General features: G+C 45.3%; 1 protein-coding gene across 1 annotated transcript in view; it reads right to left on the bottom strand.

Annotated features, from left to right (window-relative positions):
- Positions 1–9,832, bottom strand: part of LOC108506593 — a 24,889-nt gene extending 15,057 nt beyond the window's left edge. Inside the window, exon 1 of the mRNA XM_017833775.1 lies at positions 9,828–9,832. The gene's annotated coding sequence lies outside the window, so the exon portion shown is untranslated. The remainder of the gene's footprint in view (positions 1–9,827) is intronic.
- Between the last annotated feature and the right edge of the window lie 10,385 nt (positions 9,833–20,217).

Below are 20,217 nucleotides of genomic sequence, written 5' to 3'. Positions count from 1 at the left end.
AAACCTTCCCTTCCCTTCCCAAACCTTCCCAAACCTTCTCAAACCTTCCCTTCCCAAACCTTCCCTTCCCAAACCTTCCCAAACCTTCTCAAACCTTCCCTTCCCAAACCTTCCCAAACCTTCTCAAACCTTCCCTTCCCAAACCTTCCAATTGAGGAATAATTCAGGCTAGAAGGCAGATCAGGAGATCTTCTGCTTCCTGCTCAAAGCAGAGACATTCATCTGCACAGACCACATTGCCTGGGACTTTAGGCAGTTGAGGCTTGAAATCCTCCAAGACAGCACAACCTCTCGGGGCCCTCACTCTTGTCCTTGTGGGGAAAAAGCTTTTCCTTACCTCCAACCCAAGCCTCTCTAGTTTCAGCTGATGCCACTTTATCATCTCCTGCCAGGCAGCTCCATGAGGAGCCTGGCCTCTGCCTCTTGATCCCATCCCTACAGCCTCTGCCTCTCGATCCCATCCCTATAGTGCTTTCAGATGTCCTACAGCTGTCTCAGCTCCAGACTGAGCCAGGCCTGGACCCACAGCCTCACCTCACAGCGTGAGTGCTCCAGCCTCACTGTCTTGGTGGCCTCCCCTGAACTTGTTCTGTTTTCCCAATGTCTGTCCTGACTTGTGGGTCAGGACCTGGATGTGGGTCCCTGGACAGAAGACCCATTTGTGTTCTGACAAGTGCTGAGCTGGAAGGGATAATCTCTGCTCTTAGTCTGGCTGTTCATCCTTGCTGAATTTAATGGGATCTTTTTTTAATTCATTCCTCTCCTCTATTCTGGTCCCTGAAGGTGGCAGCCTGCTCTTGCACATATCGACTGACCCCTCCTCCTCTTCCCCAGTTTAGCAAACCTCACATGGCTCTCCTTTGCTTTTCCTATTGCCCACTGGGTAAACAGAAGACATCCCAGGACAGGCTCCTATTGTACCCCACATGTCGCCAGACATTTCCTTCATTGTTTTGCTGTCAGAACCTCGTTCTTGGCATAAGCATTTGTCCTGTACCTTTGAAAGTAATGCATTTTCCCTTCCTGAAGGAGGGAAGGTTTAAATGAAAAGCCATAAGGTTTAAATAATTGGATTTGCGCTTGGGTTTTCAGTTTATGGTTGGACTTGATCTTAAGGGTCTTTTCCAACCAAAAGGATTCTATGACTCTATATTGTCATATCCTGGAGTGAGGAACATCAACTGCTTCATTCAGTGTGATTCAAGTAGGTCTTGCCTTTGTGCCATGTTATAAAGCACACATATACAAGTCCATTGTCTGTCTAGTGAATGCAGCCACAATTCTGCACATTATTTTAGGATGTGTTTGACAGAAAACATCTCAATGCTTGCTCCATTGATTTTTCTGCTGTTGGCTGCAGCTTCTGTTGCTCTCTTAATATCAAAAAGTCCTTGCAGATGGGCATTTGATTTAACTGACTTTCTTGTATTTCCTTGTGATGAATATTCACAGCAGGAAACGCTGGGCCTGATATCTGTTGTTTAGACATTCATATGTTAGAAAAGGGCACGCTGAGAGAGCTTCTGTTGCATGTAAAATTGCATGTGATGCAGAAAATTAGGAGTCATTTACTAATTAACAAGAAATAAAGTAATATTTCATTAAGCATAGCTAGAACAGCATCAGAGAAGAGAAGAGAACCAAGGTACATTTATTTATTTCGAATTTTTATTCTGTAATATTCTGTATCACTTTTATATATGAGAGAAGGATAGTACCAGCAAATAATAGGGAAAAATATCCTTTTTCACTTCTTATTACAGATGAACTAGTTGTCAGGAGTTTTCTCAGGGAACATCCTACAGACATTCTTCCATGCTTGATGTTGGATTACAGTTTGCTGCTAGGGAATAAGGAAAACTAATCCAGAGATCCTAGACAGAGCTTACAGATATTTTCTCCCCAACTTTTTCTACTTGCTTTCCCTTCCCTAAGCTACTAAAAAAATAACAAGATGTGGTTTAAATTAGGTCATCGGTCAGTTTCTGACAAAATACATATATACTGAGAATATGAGAGCCTGGAGGACAGATTATATATCTCCTGCTAGTCTGATGGGGCAAGTGGTGAGTGGTACTCGATCTATTTGTGTTAACCACTTCCAACATGTTGGTTGCCAGCAGCAGCAAGTCCGTTTGTGTTAAGGAACAGATACTACAAGGCTCAACGGGGAACTGCAATGTTCTGTTAGCATGACCAGTGACTGCTTTATTTTATCAGAAACTCTGATTATTTGCAGTCATCAGAGGTCAGATGCAAAATTTATATCCTTCTGTTTTGGCTATTGCAATGCAAATGACCGGGAAAGTGGCAAGATCGCTAAAAAAAAAAAGGTCTGCCTGCATTTGGACAATCAGCACCTAATTCACATAACCATTTGCAGTTATTTTCAGCTTGGACAACACCTCTGTGCATGTGGGGGGGGGGGGGGGGATGGGTGCACAGAAACTCCAAGAAAACATTTCCCTCTCGTTATCTTGGAGCAAGGAGTTTGTTCGCGTTCCTTGTACATTCCTACAGAGCCATGGAATCCAAAGCACATTTAAACCTTTTTTGATTCCAACAATCCATTTTATATATTTAACTCGCTAAATCATTGCTTCAGTGCACCCTCTTTGTCACATGCTACTGATTTTACTGCTACCATTGCTGCTTTCTCAAGTGACCAATCTTGCTTCACAGGCTGGGGTGTCGAAAATCAATTTCAGCACCTCTAACAGGGAATTAATTTGTCATGACTTCAGTAAGCAGTCTTAGTTGTATATGGCATTGATTCCCTTCACCAGATCAAAGGTGTGGGGCCTTAGAATGCTCTTAAGAAGGAAAAAGAGAAAGTGGTAAAGAATATTTTCTTTGTGATACACTGCAGCTGTCTCTTTTACATTTAAGTTTGCCCGTATGCAAGGGCAACTCTTTTGGAGCCTGTTAAAGCACATGAAAATGCTGTTGCTGCACTAGGCTTTTACCTGCTCATTTTGAACTGTCTGATTTAAAATTGCACACATAATGTCATGTTTTAACTTAAATGGTGAGTGGAAGTATTTTACTTCTAATTTATTTTTCAGTGGAATAAAAAATATTACTGATCAACCAATACAGTTTCAGGAGCACAAAAATGATTTGCAAAAGGAACCTTAGGTCCACTAGAGCAAATCTATTAGAAAAGTATCTGACTGAGTAAACAAAATTAAATAATTTTGAGTCGTGTTAGATCAGTCATTAATGACAGGTTCTCCCCATGAAGAGTTCAGTTGACTCCATTTATTTCAGTGGTATCAGATTAATGAATTTTGAGGAGGGTATGAATAAGAACCAGTGAGCTGGGCAAACAAAACGGATAAAGTTTTTAAATAATGCAGCCCTCTACCATCTGTGAAATTTTCCTGTTGTGTATCTACGTATTAGCACAAGTGTTCGTTTGCCTCAAATCTAATCACAGCTTTACTACTTTCCTGAAATACTGCTTATTTTCTTTCATGATAACATGCAACTGAGATGTTATTGTATGATTTTTGTACTTTTTCCTTTTAGACCCATCCATTGGATCTCTGTCTTGATTATATATACAACTCTAATGTTTTATATATATAGCTCTAATGTCTGTCTGTCCGTCTGCCTGTCCATCTATCTGCCTACCTACCCACCTACTCACCTACCTATCTACCCAGCTATCCATGTTTTTGAGAAGAGCTTTTGTAGTAATCACTCCCCTTTACACTAATTTTCAGATATAAAAGCAAGCATGCATTTACTGAAAAACACCTCCCTAGCGCTAATTTTTACTGCCCACCTGGCCCAGTTGAATCGTGAGCTGAAAGAATTCCCACCCAGCTCTCTGGGTCTTTGATTCATCATGGGTGACAAGATAAAGTGGAAAGTGGAGCTGCAGTAGCCTGAGATGGGTGTGTGGAGGCGTGAAGGGAATGCAGGGGCAAATGTTCCATTGAGACATCACCGGATGGTGGAGAAGGATGACATCACTGAGTGGTGGATTGTGACATCACATCCCTCACTGCTAATATTTGGGCACCAGCAGAGCCAGTCTAGCTCAAGCCTGGACTTCAGCTGAGCGTGCCTGCACATGGGAGCAACTCTTGGTCCTCAGCTCTCCCCCACCTGCTACAGCAACTAGATATGGCCACAGGGATGAACTGGAGCTGCCCCATCTGTCACAACACTCGGAATGATGTGGCTTCCGCTCTGCCTTGCCATGATCAGTTCTGCCTGAGCTGCATCCTGCGGTGGGCAAAAACAAATCCAGGGTGCCCACTCTGCAGCAAACCTATAGAGAGTGTCAGGTTTTCTGAGCGGAGTGAACGGGACTATCTACAGTTTGCCATCACAGCTCCAGAAGAGACAAGAGAGAACAGTAGCCAGGCAGGGAGTGCTCCTTTCCACCTTGCTGAAAACAGCTCTGATGACCCCATGGTGTCCCCTCTGTCTTCTCCAGAGGGGACATTTTCCCCATCTGAGCAGAGGTCTGCAGGGCCAGAGTTCATGGGTGGCCTTCTGCCTGAGGTCTGGGCAGAACTTTTCCGAAGGCAACAGCAACTGCTGGACCCTGTGCTGCCCTGGTTGCGCCGGAGGCTGGCAGCAGTCTATCAGAACCAGTGGTGGCGAGTAGAGGCTGCAGAGGGCTCCATCCTGCATGGCCTCTGTGTCTGCGGTCCAGATGCAGAAGTCTTGGTCGAGGTGCTGGAACCTCTCTTCAATGGGCACACAACATCGCTTGTCCATGGCATCATTGATGTCATTTCAGGCCAGTGCAGTGAGGAGGCCCAGAGGCTACTGTGCTTCTATCATGCCAGCATCACCTCCAGCAGCTCCAGCTGCACTAGCTCCCGGGAGGTGATTCTGGCCAGTGGCCCCACAGGCTCTGACGTGGAGGAGGAAGCTGTTACATCAGAGACCAGCCTTCAAGGGAGTCCCAGCTGCCCCCCTTCTATGTCCATGTTCTCAGAGCAGGACCAGCCCCAGGAGGAGCCAGGGCAGGTGGTGGTGGTGCCAGGTCCATCTAGTCAGGGCTTCAGCCCCTCTGCTCCTGGCCAGGGCAGGAAACATTCACCTAGAAAACCCCGGCGTGGCCGAAAGAGGAGAGCCTCCAGCCTCCGGAATTCTTCCCAGCCCATCAAGAGGCCACCCCAGCAGCAGCACTAACGGGGCTTCAGGAACTCCTTAGCCAAGAAAGAAGAAATAAATTGCTATTTCCCTGGCAAAGACTCTGAGTGTTGCTTTCTCCCCCTTCTGGTGCCTTTCCCTGACCTTCATGCCCCACCATCAGCCAAGGGCCCCCAGGGCCATTCCAGCAGTGCCTTCTCACACAGGAAATCCTACTGCAGCTGTGGTGATGGAAGAGCTTCTGAACAAGCATCAAGGTGATGTTTTCTGAGGCATTGTGAGTGAAAGACTGATCAGGCATTCGTCACGAGAAAAGGAAAAAAATCCAATCGTGCCTAACAGTGGAATGACTACACCAGTGGATAAGGGAAAGGCTACAAATGTCATCTCTCTGGAGCTCTATCAAAGGCCTTTGACACTGTCACCCACAACTTCCTTTGCTCTAAATGGGAGAAAGACAGATTTGATGGGTGGACTTTTCAGTGGATGAGGAATTGGTTGGTCAGGCACATCCAGGGGGTAGTGGTCAATGTCTCAGTTTCACAACGGACATCAGTGACAAGTGACATCCCTCAGGGGTCCCTACTGGGACCAGTGCTATTTAATACTTTCATCAAGGACTTAGTGGGATTGAGCACACCCTCAGCAAGTTTGCAGGTGACAAGCTGAGCAGTTGATCCGTCTGAGGAATGGGATGCTATTCAGAGGGACCTGGACAAGCTCAAGAAGGGGCCCATGGGAACCTCATCAGGGTCAACAAAGCTGTGATTGCAGTCCAGAAAGCCAACTATGTCCTGGGCTGCATCCCCAGCGGTGTGGGCGGCAGGATGATGATTCTGCAGGGAGTGATTCTGCCCCTCTGCTCCTCTCTGGTGAGACCCCATTTGGGACACTGCACCCATCTCTGGGGCCCCAAGCACAGGAAGGACATTGACCTGTTGGAGCAAGTCCAGAGGAGGCCACTAATATGATCAGAAGGCTAAAGCACCTCCGCTGTGAGGAACAGCTGAGACAATTGCTCTTGTTCAGTCTGAAGAAGAGAAGCCTCTGGCAGACCTTAGAGTTCCTTCTAGTTCCTAAAGGGGCTACAAGAGAGCTGGAGAGGGACTTTTAACAAGTGCATGTAGTGATAGAATAAAGGGAACTGAGAGAGGGTAGGTTTAGATTAGATATTAGGAAGAAAGTCTTTACTGTAAGGGTGGTGAGACACTGGCACAGGTTGCCCAAAGAAGCTCTGGCTGTCCCTTTGCTGGGATTGTTCAAGGCCAGGTTGGACAGGGCTTGGAGCAACCTAGGCTAGTGGAAGATGTCCCTTTCCATGGCAGAAGGGTTGGAACAAAAAGGTCTTTAACATCCCTTCAATCACAAACCATTCTATTATTCAAAGCATTCTATGACTCTATGACTTCAGGTAAACCAAGTAGCTTTCCTTATATTGGTGACCTGTGGTGTTCATTGCATGTTTCACCCTTCAGGCCAGCAGTTCTTCAAGAGACATAAGAATGAAGTTCTCCTTTAAAAATCTCACAAGATATTATAGAGCTCCATGTTTTTAACAATTTGTTTTACTAGAATAAATTTATTTATAGTGTAAAACACTAGTGTTGTGCATGACAACATAATACCTTATCAGGATCATCTATTGTGGAAGACCAGGTACAAGCACATTTTGTCTCAAACGTTCTGACTGTTGACACAGGAAAATTGTGATTGGAAGAGAGGGTTCTGAGGAGGTGGGCAGTGCTGTGCTGAGCCAACTTCCTTTTCTGCCTTGAGAATTGTACTCAGTGTGCCTGCATCAACTTGCATCCCCTACTCACTTCTTGGAGGGCTCAAAAGGGCTGACTGCAAAAGTCCAAACAGTATGGCATGAACAGCTTGAAAAATCTCTTTTGTATAAGATGTGCACCGGGTAAACTATGAAAGGAAGTGGATAAATCTCCCTGGCTCTTTTTCTCACGCTGTCAAACTCAGATGAGCATAGGAGTTCACAGACACGTGGTCTGGTGCTTTATTCAGCCTGACAAGAATTTATAATGAACATCATGCCCCCTTTTGAGTTGTTGTGACACCGGGGACTTGGAAAACAGCACAGGTGTGAAATTATATATCAATATATTTAGATTATATTGATGAATAATTGCGTTCAATATGCAGTGTAGTTGCCTATGTTTGAAAGCCTGTCATTTTCCCTATTTACTGCATGGCTAACAACCAGCAGGTTGTAGGGCTTACAGAATAAAAAACCACACCTCAGCCTTGCTGCAAACCGAGTCTCAGGAAATAAATTCATATAGCTTCTTCCTCACAAGTTCACCACAAAACAAGGTGGGATGTGGGCCTCCAAAGTTTAGGATTGTTAAAAAAAAAAGTGAGCAAGGCCAAGCAACAAACCAGCTGCACACACATCAGCCTGCTGCTGCAATGCTCTCGCATGTCCAAGAAGCCTCTCAGGCCTGTGACACATCTCTGGCAGCTTCCCTGGGCATATCTGCAAGCCACAGAGAACTGCCTAATATTGATGTAGAGAAAGAATGAAAAGGACCTTCCAAGGGCTTGTGGGACAACTTGGAAGGTGGTGCTAGGAGGAAATCAGTGGGCCAAAATGGGAGAGTCCCTTCAGAACTGGGAGCTGTGAGGCAAAGACCAAATAGCTCAGGTGGTGGGCAGGCTCCAGGAAGGCAGGCTTGGGAAACCAGCAAAATCCCAACCATTCCAAAGTTTGGAAGCATCCTTCCCTCAGCTCTCACTCTGAAAGCAGTTTTTTTCTCCCACATAAAAAGAGAGGGCTGAGGATTGATGGCAGCTTGTCTCACGTGAAGAGCTGAGAGGCTTTTGCCCCTGCTGCTGTGCTACAGGTGGACTGAGCACCATTGCTGAACACAGAGACACCCAGAGGGACCAAAAGCAATTCCATTGGTGCCCCTGAAACTCCAAGGTCAAAAATCTCTATATGAAAAGGGAATTGTGTGGTGACAAGTAACAAATTAACATTTACTGACTTTATGAATTCACTAGAGAAAATGCAGTTACTCATCATGTGACCATTGTTAGCTAATTAAATGCAACTAAATTATTTTTTTAAACGTATCACTTAATATGCCCAGATAGTAGTTTACTTCAAAAGAAAAGCAGGCTGCTGCAAAAACATACCACTGATAAGACCTCATTTAAGCAAAGCTTTCACAGTTTTCTGTCTGTAAACCATGATTAATTCATACAATTAACACTTTTTTTTAAAAAAAGCTCTGACTTTACACAGCAGTTTGCTTGAGTCCTGTGATATTTCCACTATCGAATCAAAGCTGGCTTTCTGCTCTTTAACAATTACACTCTATTTTTTCAACAAAACAAGAAAATCAGGTTTTTCACATCTTACAAAGTCTTCTAAGGTGTTGGTTTAAGTGCACTGCGGGTTTTTTTTGTTTGGGTTTTTTTTTTAATTCTAGGCTTATATCCAAAATTATTCATTGCTGCTAACCATTCTGTATGTGCAAAATGCCTTCTGAGCAAACTCTATTAATTGTGCCTAATTACTGCAGGCAGCCAGTCTTACTCTCTGCATGTGGTCCCTATTCAGCACAAAGTCCAAGCTCTGAAGTTCTACTTGAATTACCACGTTTTGTCACAGCCACTGAGACTCCAGAATTATGGAATGGTTTGGGCTGGAAGGGACCTTAAATTAGCTCATCTAGCTCCAATACCCCTGCCGGGGCAGAGACACCTTTCACTAGACCAGGTTGCTGAAATCCCCATCTAAATAAAAGCTACTTACTGCAGCCACCAACTCCAGGGTCTTCCCAAAAATATTTGGGAACTATCCAAATATAACTATATAACTATACAATACTCAGGAAAACTAAAGGTAGAGGCTGTAACCAGAAGGTATTTTTAATTATAATTGTTTTTTTTAACCATCACTGCCCTCAAAGTGGGTCTGGCTGACTAGGAAACATGCTCAAACAGTAGGTGTGAGCAACTGGCTTCCCCTGGAAAAATGAGAGAGCAAATATGCCTTTAATTTGATGGGAGTTTTTTTCCTGAACATAATAGGTTTGCAAGCTCAGTGATTAAAAGTAGGAGAAGTAAAAAAAAAAAATAAAGCATGAGAAACTTGGTACAAAAGAAGTAACTGACTCCTTGGTGAGTATTCAGATAAAAAAGCCAAATGTAAATAAACTGCTTTGGGTCAACTTAATATTTTCCCTGACTTAAAATGGCGTTCTGTTTCTCTTTGATTCATTATTCATGAAAGAATAATTGTCACTGTAACAATTCTATATACCCTTTCTTATTGTCTACTGGTATATTTTGTACATTTTCAGTTTTAGAATACTCTTCAGCAATGCTGAAGGAAAAAAAGATCCATATCATTTCTTGCTGCATTGAGGACACCAGCCTTCACATTCTCTACAGTGCTCGTACAGTATTGGCACATCTACTTGAGTAGGGAAACCTCTCTATGAAGAAACATGGGGTGTAACATACCATTAATCTTTTATTCCACTGTTTGTGGCCCAAGAGCAAGAGCAAGGAGTCTTTGAAGCATTAATCTTCAGAAAATCTGGGAGCCAACTGCACATTTTGTCCTCTTTGGTGAAAATATCTCCATCTCCTTTATTTGTACAAAACATTGGTCTTATTTGTAAATAATGTTAGTCTGTTACTAAATCTTATAAGATCTTAAAAACCAGAATTTAATAACACACCTAGACTGCATCCTCTGCAGAAAGACAGCTGTGATGAGCTGGAACAGAGAATTATCTTTATCATAGTGTTTTATTTTTAAAGACTTGTCTCCCCTACTTTACATAGGGGAAAAAAATTTCAAGGAAACCTAGTTACTGTAAAAAAGCTTATGGGTATGGGAGAATCATAAGATGTTCAGTATTTAACAATTTATGAACCACCCTGTTTCCATGGCTGTCTCAAAAAGGAGCTTTACAGCATCAAGAGTTTACAGTATTTTAATTTGAATCTTTCTCCTGTAGAAATCCTCATACATTTTTATAAACCATTTTCAAGAGAACAGCTGAAGTGCCATAGAAAAAAAGTTCTTCTTTTAAATTAGCTGCTTTATAGGATGAATATCTAAAAATGTTTCTGTGACATCTTATTTAACAGCCTCATAACAAGCTGCCTTTGAAAAAAACTACTGGAAGCTTTATGAAGGAATGACAACCAAAGTTAAGAACAACTCTAGAGCCTCCAACTCATTCATGGTGGGAATGAGTCCTGACGCCAGTCCATAGGTTTGGTTGCCTCGATTACCACATGCAGAAAGATCTATTCTCAGCAAGTCTTTGTGTCTATAGTTGAGATCAATCTGCTTCTTAAACTGCAGCAGTTCTTCCTGGATTGGAAAAAGGCAACACAATCTTTCCTGGCCCTCTTCCTTATGCAAATGCTCCAGCTCCTCCTGGCGTTGCCTCTGCTGCTCTGCCTCACTCAGTTTTAGGCTCAATACCTGGGGAGAAAAAGACGCGAGAGAAACAAAACGCTTAAATAACATAGTGCCTTTCCACAACAACGCAGCAGGTGCTCAGGACAGCATCAGAAAATACAGCCTCACTCCAGGGGTGCCATGTAAATGCAAATAAATCAATCAGTCCTTCCCGTTCCAACCCAGTAGTCACTGTCTTTTATGAAAAGCAAGTCTTTAAAGTCTCAGACCTTTGCTCTGTGTAAGTGTTCTTCCTTCAACTTCTCTTGCTGTCCTAAAGTGTCTTTTGAGCTATAATACACATATAACCAGAAGACCTGTATTCCAAACATGCACAAAACAAAATACGAACAAACACACAGCAAGTTACTTTTAAAATAATCTAAAAAACCTGTAACTGTCACAAACAGAGTATTTTTCTAAGCAGTGAAACCTCAACAATAGCCAGAGATTCACCCTGAAAGACGAACTATAATAGGACAATTAATATAAGAAAAACAGCCAGTGAGTTTCCAACTCTTGGAATTCCTGATGCTGCTTTACTTGCCTTAGTCCATCAAAGTGCCCCAGTTGTTCACTTCCCTGGGCATATGGTGCCCTCACCACCCACTGTGGCTGCTCCTGCTGTTGTCTTAGCCTCTCCTGGGGATTGCAGAGGGGCCAGAAGCACCATAATGTGTTAATTGCCAGAATTTGGATAGAGAAAAATACAAACTAAATTGCCCAAAGCACACAATTTAGTGAATTTTGAAGAATTCAGAAAACTTGGGCGGAAGCCTAGAGAAAATTTCTGCACAAGAGAGTTGGAAAGATTTTCAGCTGAGTCGGTGGTTGTGATCTCCCACTGCCGCAGTTACTGCTCAGTCCTGCTGACATCACTCCTGGTGCAACTGCCAGAAAGGGAAAAAGATGATAGATAATATGATGAATATGACTTTGATTTTTTTAATTGGTTCTTTAATATTAATACGTGCTTGCCCTTGTGGCATTCTCTCATTAAGCAAGAAAAATATTTTAAAAGGGTCACCGAAAGAGGTTATGTACTAATAACAGGAAAAAAAACAGAGGAAACAACAATTAATTTTTTGGTTCTCTGTATGGTCTGGGGAAAGGTGGCCATTTAAAAAATGGGTTTGGGAAACTACAGTGCTTGTAAACAGGTGGACAAAAGTAAATACTGAATAGTTGGTACTAAGTAGAAATCTTAGAGATGGAAATCTTTACTTCACAATAGAAAGGTGATTTTAGAGACTATTTGAATACATGTTGTAAATGCCAATGTAAAATCATACTCCCCTTGCACTGGAAGAGCAGGGAAAGCATTTATCATGCAGATGGGTATTGATATAGGACTAGTGGTTCTTAATCAGTCTCCCACACCACATGCTACATTTGCAGCTTAATTTTAGACTCTGATGTGTTTAGGCTGTGTCTGTACAAAGCTGTTTTCCAGTCCTTATGGACATGTGATTCCTGATGAAATCAGGATGGCAGAATTATGATGCTGCCTTGGTATTTGTGTCTTGGAAAGGCTTTGGAGTTTGTTTTTCTGGTTTATCTTCTTGGGAAGAAATCTGGGTAAGGTAAGAGAGCTGATAATAGATAACATTGCCACTGTGGTTATAATTTATTTTGATGTTGAGAATCAGGAAATTTTGACTCTACGTGCCGCAAAATGTGGAATATATCAAAATTCTCTTAAGTCAAGAAGTTCTTCGATATTTGATCTTTGTATACTTTCAAACCTAGTCAGCAACAAAGGAGACTTAATTGGTGGAACAGATAGCAGCTAACATTCCTTGGTCAGGGACATCCTGGAGCTAACAGTAAACCAAGATATATTGCCAACTTGGCAAAAGACTCAAGGTCCGTGTATCCTAAAGCTGAACTATCTTCATTACAATACTAAAAATCATGCCTACAAGTCGAAAAGGCCCCTGCCTGGGTGAAGACCCTTCCCCTGAGCATGCATAGAAATTAGGTGGGATCATGTAATTTGTATGGAAATTATTAACCAGTCATAATAGAGGGACTATACTTGGGAAGTTACAAGCACTATAATTCTGTGTATAAACAGTGCCATGGAAAGTCTGAAGCGGTGTGCTTGACTTATGGAACACCCAGGCTTGCGCAACTCTGGAATGAATAAAAAAATCAATGTTTCTCTCTCAAGTGTGTAATTATTGGCCTGTTGCACACCAAGTAACAAATCTGATTTTTACAGCCAACACAGGCACTGATTGTAAGGGTGATAGAGCAAAAAAATACAGCTTTGGAGACAGAGTTATATGATTGCCCAGAAGCTCATCTTTATTTGTGGTAGGATTGGGGCTTGAAAACAAAATTTTTGGGAAAAACCTGTGTTTTTGTGGGATGTGGAATGGAGTGACACCAGATACATGAGTATAAAGCCTAAGCCTGTGGCCAGGACTTCCTGCAAAGCCAGTTGCAATTTTGTCCTCAGGTCCTCTTGTTATGTGTAAGTGTTAAACTGAGTCCTGTTAAACTTCAATATTTTCATGAACTTCACTGCTTTAGGAAGATGCGTGATTTGTATTTTTTATGTCTTGCTGAAGAAAATAACTGGAAATTATTCTATTAAAATTCAGAGAAGCAGAAAAGCTCTAGAGGAGTTGGATTGCTGTAGCATCAATTTTTTATTTCTTTTCATAAGAACTGGAGCATAAAGCCTCTCAGATAAGAATGAAAGAAATCAGAGTTCAAGTGAAAACTTGAAGTGCTTGAACTTTGGGTGGTTCAGCTGGTATAGGCAAGACTTTCAGGGTCTATTCTGCTGCCCTTTGGGATTAGCTGTGCTAACTTACATGCATGTGCTTGCTGGCAAGGAAAGGGTTGCAATTTTGCCTTTTTTTTTTCCAACTCTTTTTTTTCAGAATGGATAAGAAAGGAGGTGTGCAAGTCTGCAGTGGGCCACTGTTATATTTGGGGCTCCCTAGAGTTTAATTCTTGTTCAACCAGGTTTGAAGTCACGGCTAAAGACTGGGTCTCTCACGTATCAACTGACTCATGGCTGAGATGATGAGTCCCTGTCTCTGGTGCCTCGAGCTCCTCCTCTTTATATATAGAATTAGTCATTGAATTGCTGAGAGAGTGATTCTAATAACAGGAGTTTTAGGGCCTCTGTCTGTAATGGGATGCAGACCTGCCCTTGGGCTGCAGGTCAACAGTTTCTCTAAGGCGACATAAACACTTGGGCTTTCACTGAAGGGTGGTGGCTTGCTTCGGTTGCTCTGCTGTTCTGCAGGACTTGTTCAGCCCTGTAGTGAGCTGGAGCAGGGGCAGAATCCACATGAAACCTGAATCTGACCAAAAATGTTTTCTTCAGCTTGAGCAGTACTCAGGCCACAGCTTTGCTGAGCATGAGCATTAGAAGAAAGAAGAGGTGTCACAGTCAGCCAGGAATGAAGGGCCATGAGAGTGTCAAATTGCTCTCTTGGCAGCAACTTCCATTCAAATTGGCTGGAAGCAACAGCTGAACTGCAGCCTAAGTCTAGTACATTTCCTTGCTGCAAGAAGCATTGTATTTTGGATGGAAATACTTATAGTACATATTCTTGTGTATTTTTTAACTATGTCTTGACTTATCCTCCAGTTTTGATAATGCTGTAATGACTAAGGTATAACAAACCTGACAAACTTGTCTAAAATATCTTCCTATCTCCTTTTTCTTGAATAAAGGCTGGCAGAGTGGCCTCTCGAAGGGCTGGGAGAGTGCTGGGAGCCAGCACTGGTCTCTGGTAGCAGCCCCCAGGTACCCCTGCTTGGTCCCAGTGCCACAAGGGCCATCCTGAGCTTTGTCCATCCAGAAGGAGCATCCTCAGAGCCTGGGACCCCACTACGGAGTGTTGGCATACAGACAAGTGAGGAGGAGAAGTCCCCTCTCCCCAGTGTGCCTGGCAGTGAGTTCCTCTCCCAGATGGGCACAGCAGGCTGCATGCCAGTAACAGGACAAGTGTGCAAATGAGGGGGTGATGAAGCTCTTCTCATAGGAATACCTGGCCAGTGTGGAACATTGCTAACGTGATGCCAAAATTCTGGTGGCAAGAAAGGTTCTTGTGTCCCATTTTACAAGCTGAGATTCCTATCCCCTTCCAAATCCATTCACAGCCTGATCTGCGTCAACATCTCTTCATTTCCATGATGGGAATTCTGAAGTCCCTTCAAAGAAATTTTGCCTGAAGGAGAACAGGTCTGGCTGGCAGTTCATCATTGCCCTGCAATCCTTAGGAAATCACTTTGTCAGTCTTTACCTGCAGGCTATGATGATGGCCTGAAGAAAAGGCAGTTGGGGCAAAATAAAGACAATTATTGTGATGTTGGCAGGTTGGGTACCAGTTGGTTGAAAAAAAGGACCCTAAGCCATCTGGAAATAGCTCAACTGACAATCAGGCAGGGGAAGGTGCAAAGAAAGAAAGAAGTAGAAACATCAAAAGAAGGAGAGGATATGTATTGAAGGTGAAATTAGCATAAGAAAGAGTAAATTGATTAAATACTGAAAAAATAAAGCAAGGCTTCTCCTGGTGCTGGATAGTGCATTTGGAGCAGCTGTCAGGAGCTCTGGGTGCCTATTCCAGAGCCATCACCTATTTCCCCAGCCCTGCCTGGTCCAGGCAGCCTTTTTGATGTTGCTCTCCCACAGAGCACCAATTGATCCTAAGCCTTTGTTTGATTTGCTTTTAAAAAGAAGAGAGTGATGTCAAGTTTGCTGTAGAAGATTTCTCTGGTGAACACAACATTTATTTGCAATCCAGTTTGAAAACTTAGTTGGCCATTGCTTGAAAAACTCCGTATAAAGCTTTGTGGCACTTGACCAAATTCTACTACCACTGTGCAAAGATTTCAGTAAAAAGGACAAAGAAAGGTTTTTCTTTTAAATTAATTACATGTGAAAGTACTTGCAAGCATAGACCCTACTGCTGTCCGGATCACCTGTCAGCAGGAAAATATCATATCTAAAGAATCACATTCCCATCTGAAGGGAATGTCATACATTTTGATTGTTTGTTTGTTTGTTTGTTTAATAATGTGCAGTGCAACCTGAAGACCAATTAGAGTTCATTTAATCAGGGTGGGTAAAAAGACCTATGCGTTAATGTAAAAACAAGTGTAACAAAGGTCAGTATCACTGCAGAGATGGGTTTTGGAGTATGTTTGAAGGTCAGCCAGGACACACACGGAAGGTGGCCTCTGACATGCTGTGTTGGTGTGAGTGCCCCAGGGCTGGGTGTCCCATTGTGATATCACCAGGTACTGTCACTTGGCAGTGGACTGTGATGTCACCAGGAGTAGATTGTGACTTCACATCTGTCACTGCTTTAGGTACAGGCAGAACCTGATTCAATCTACTTGCATCTGAACTTCTGCCAAGCATGTCTGTGAAATCTGCAGGGCTGAGAGAGGCTTCTCCTGGTGCCAGGGGGTGTGCTGGGCCTGCCATCATCAGCTCCCAGTGCCAGTTGCAGAGCTATTGCCACTGTTCCTCCAGCCCTGCAGGGGGTCCCAAGGACAGCAAGGGACCATGTTTTCTCCATTTCATTGCAGTGTGTGAAAGCCTTTGGTAGTGTCAGCGATGGGGAGCAGCTTCTCAGGACTCCTTGAGTCGCCAAGGAGAACAGACAGGGCCATGGGGACAGAGTGGAGCTGCCCCATCTGCCATGATGAGCAAGAGGGTGTCTCTTATGTGATACCCTGTGGCCACAAATTCTGCATGGGCTGCATCCTGCGTTGGGCCGAGAAGAAACCAGAGTGCCCACTGTGCAGAAGACTGATAGAGTCTGTCAGGTTTTCTCTGCAGGAACAAAAGTATCTGGAGTGTGTCATCACACTCCCTGAAGAATCACCAGAGGGCAGCAGCCAAGCAGAAGGAGCTCTTGGCCTCCTGGATGGAAACAGCTGCCATCGCCCTGCAGGGTCCCCTCCCTCTTCTCCACAGTGGACACTCTCCCCAGCTGAGCAGGGGGCTGCAGGGACTGGGGCCGTGGCTGGCCTCCTGCCCAAGGTCTGGGCACAACTCTTCAAAAAAAAAGAGCATCTCCTTGACCCTGTGCTGCCCTGGCTGCGCCAGAGGCTGGAGGCAATATTTGGGTCCCGATGGTGGCTGGCAGTGAGAGCAGAGAAGAGCATCTTGTACACCCTGTGCCTCTGGGGTCCAGACGAGGAGGTCATGCTCCAGATGCTGCAGCCTCTCCTTGAGCAATGTACAGAACAGCTGGTTGATGGCATCATCAGCATCATTGTGGGTCAGTGCAGCGAGGAGGCCCAGAGGCTGCTGCACTCCCATGCTGCTGGGGAGGAGGACAACAGCTCCTGCTGTCCTGAGGCCAGCTCCTGCTCCACCAGCTCCCAAGGAGGCACTTCCACTTGGCCCCCAAGCCCTGCCAGCAGCCCTGCAGGCTCCAACATGAAGGACCAACCCAGCACAACAGAAGCTGCCCTCTGTGCCCTCCGAATCATCCACCCACCTGTGCCCATCCCTACAGAGCAGGTGCAGCCCCAGAAGGAGCAGGGGGAGGCAGTGGTGGCAAGTTCCTCTTCCCACAAGAGCAGCTGCAATCCTGCTACTCCTTGTCAGGGCTGGGAACACTCACCCAGCAGACCCCAGCACCTCCCAGAAGGGAGGGCCTCCAGGCCCCAGCACTCTTCATGGAGTACAGACAGGCCCACAGAGACAGAGTGGAGCTGCCCCATCTGCCATGATGGTCACGAGGATGCTGCTTATGCGATGCCCTGTGGCCACCAGTTCTGCCTGGGCTGCATCATGCATTGGACAGACAGGAAACCAGTGTGCCCAGTCTGCAGCAGAATGATATTGATTGTCAGGTTTTCTGTACGTGAAGAAGATGACTATCTACAGTGTCTTGTCACTCCCTCCAGAGAGTTGCCAGAGGTCTGCAGCCAGGCAGGAACAGCTCCCAGCCACATGGCCGAAAACAGTCCCCATGGCCCTGCGCCATTCCCACCATCTTTTCCACATGGGACACTGTCCCCAGCTCAGCGGAGAGCTGGATGGCCAGAGGCTGTGGGTGGCCTCCTGCCTGAGGTCTGGGCAGAACTTTTCCGAGGACAAAGGCATCTTCTGGACCCTGTGCTGCCCTGGCTATGTCAAAGACTGGAAGCGATATATGGGTCCCAATGGTGGCTGGCAAAGAATGCAGAAGGCTGCATCCTGCAGGTTCTGTGCCTCTGTGGTCTGGATGGGAAGGTCTTGTTCCAGATGCTGCAGCCTGTCCTTGAGGGATATACAGCACCGCTGGTCTATGGCCTTATCAATGTCATCATGTACAGGTGCAGCACAGAGGCCCAGAGACTACTGAGATTCCACGCTGGCAGGGAGACCAATAGCCCTGCAGCCAGCTCCAGTAGCTTCTGGGGGGAAAGTCCTGCCTCCTCTATGGCCCCTGTGAGCAGCCTTGCTGGCTCTGATACAGAGAACCAACCCAGCACCTCACAAGCCACCTTCTGCAGGGATACTGGCTGTCCCCTCTCTGTGTCCTTGTCTGCAGAGCAAGTGCAGCTGCAGGAGGAGCTGGGGGAGGTAGAGGCAGCAGGTTCTTCTGCCCAGGGCAGCAACTGCAGAGCCTCCACTTCCAGCCAAGGCAGGGTCTGCTCACATGGGGGGTCCCAACAGCCCCGGAAGAGAAGGGCTCCTGCCCACCAGGACTCCCACAGCTGTGTAAGGAGCCGCTCTGGCAGCAGCACTAGCAGGGCTCCAGCAAGTATTTATTCAAGAGAAAGGAAATAAATTGCTATTTCCCTGAAAGAGTTGCTGGTGCTGCCTACTCCCCCTTATCCTGTGGCCTGTCCCTGACCTCATGACCCAAGGCTCTGCAGACCCCCAGGGTCCTGTCAGCAGTACCTTCTCCTGCAGGAAATCTTGCTGCAACCACAACAAATGAAGAAGTTCTGAATGAAAAAGGAGCAGTGCATTTACATAGGAGAACGTGACAAAGGCTGATGGTGTCTGTGTGCAGACAGAATGAACATGCTGCTCCCTGCAATACCTTTCTCTGTGGCCAAGGGAACAGGAGGGACAGCTCCTACCCTAGCCAGTCATGACAGGCCAAGTCACTGAAAGGACAATGGCCCTTCCAGGGTACAGGGAACTGGGGCTTCAGAGCCTAGCTTCTCTGAATCCAAACACCATTTTGTAGGGATAACCAGAGCACTGTGGCTGGTCACAGCACTCAGAGCAGATTAGCTCTGGCAAAAGAAAAAGTGGCCTTGATGCTCCCTGAAGAGCTACACCTGCATGAAGAAATGTGCTTCACAGAAAACACTTCTTAGCTGAGCCCTTGGCTGACTCTCGAAGTCAGGAAGTATCTGGCTCACGGAATGATTCCTCCCCCCCTCTCTCCCTCCTTCCCTTCTTCCTTTCCTCTCTCTCTTTTCCACTTTCTCTTCCCACTCCCTTTCCTCTCTTTCTCACTGAAGAGAACAATTGATGGCACTGCACATTGATGGCCACTGCACTGTGGTGATGGATCCTGGTCTTCTTGGAGCAGTGAGAAGGTTGTCTTCTGCAGCCCCTGTATGCTGCTCTGAAGGGACAACAACTACAGCTCCTTCCTGCATTTATGGGATGAGGCTCCCACAGAGGTGTTTTTGAGGAGCACCAGTGCAACAGCTGTCCAGGTGCACCAGCTTCCAGAGGCACAGCAGACTTGGGAAGCAAAGAGGGACCTGGCACTGTGGGCAAGTGCCAGCGGCAGTGGATGGGGCGGTGTTGTGGTTTAACCACAGGCAGCAACCAAATGCCACGCAGCTGTCGTCCCATTCCTCTGTCAGGGGCAAGGGGGAAAGAATTGCAAGAGTAAAAGTTGGAAAACTCCTGGGTACAGGTAAAGACAGTTTAATAGGTAAAGCAAAAGCTGTGCACATGAGGAAAACAAAACAAGGAATTCGTTCACTGCTTCCCATGGCCAGGAAGGTGTTCAGCCATTCCCAGGAAAGCAGGACTCCATCATGCGTAATGGTTACTTGGGAAGACAAACACCGTAACTGCATGTCCTCCTCCCTCCTCCTGCATTATGTGCTGAACATGATGCCATTTTACAGTTACTGCACCAAAATTTGTGGGAGGCGTGTCTAAAGGCACAAAGGATGTGCCCAGGTGCAGAGCCCAAGAGAGCATGCCCCAGAGTTAGTAAAATGGTTGGTTAAGAAAGTCACATGATATGTAAGGATAAAAGGAAGCACAAGTTTGAAATAAAGCCTCTTTGATTACACCACCACGAGGAGCATCATTATTCCTTGTTATACAAGGGCCGCGCCGTTACAAAAATTCATCCATTCCATCTTTGTTTCCTCTGGGAAGCTGTGCGTTCTTGGTTACCCAGAGCTATTCTTCCTGTGAACTGCCATGCAATAACAAAATATTCTCCAGCAGTGCCTCGAAACCTGCTTGCCAGCTGTTGTCCAAAAATTTCTTGAACTCTCACAGGCTTGGTGCAGTGCCCACTTCCCTGTGGAGGCTGTTCCAGTGCCTAACCACCCTCTGGGTGAAGAACCTTTTCCATTAATCCAACCTAAACCTCCTCTGACATAGCTTCATGCTGTTCCCTCAGATCATGTCACTGGTCACCAGAGAGGAGAGATCAGTGCCTGCCCTCTACTTCCCCTTGTGAGGAAGCTGTAGA

The sequence above is a fragment of the Lepidothrix coronata genome, unplaced genomic scaffold (assembly GCF_001604755.1).
Source record: "Lepidothrix coronata isolate B3197 unplaced genomic scaffold, Lepidothrix_coronata-1.0 Scaffold220, whole genome shotgun sequence".
NCBI lineage: Eukaryota > Metazoa > Chordata > Aves > Passeriformes > Pipridae > Lepidothrix > Lepidothrix coronata.
The sequence above is the reverse complement of the archived record's forward strand: the minus strand, read 5'-3'. Positions and strand labels throughout refer to the sequence as shown.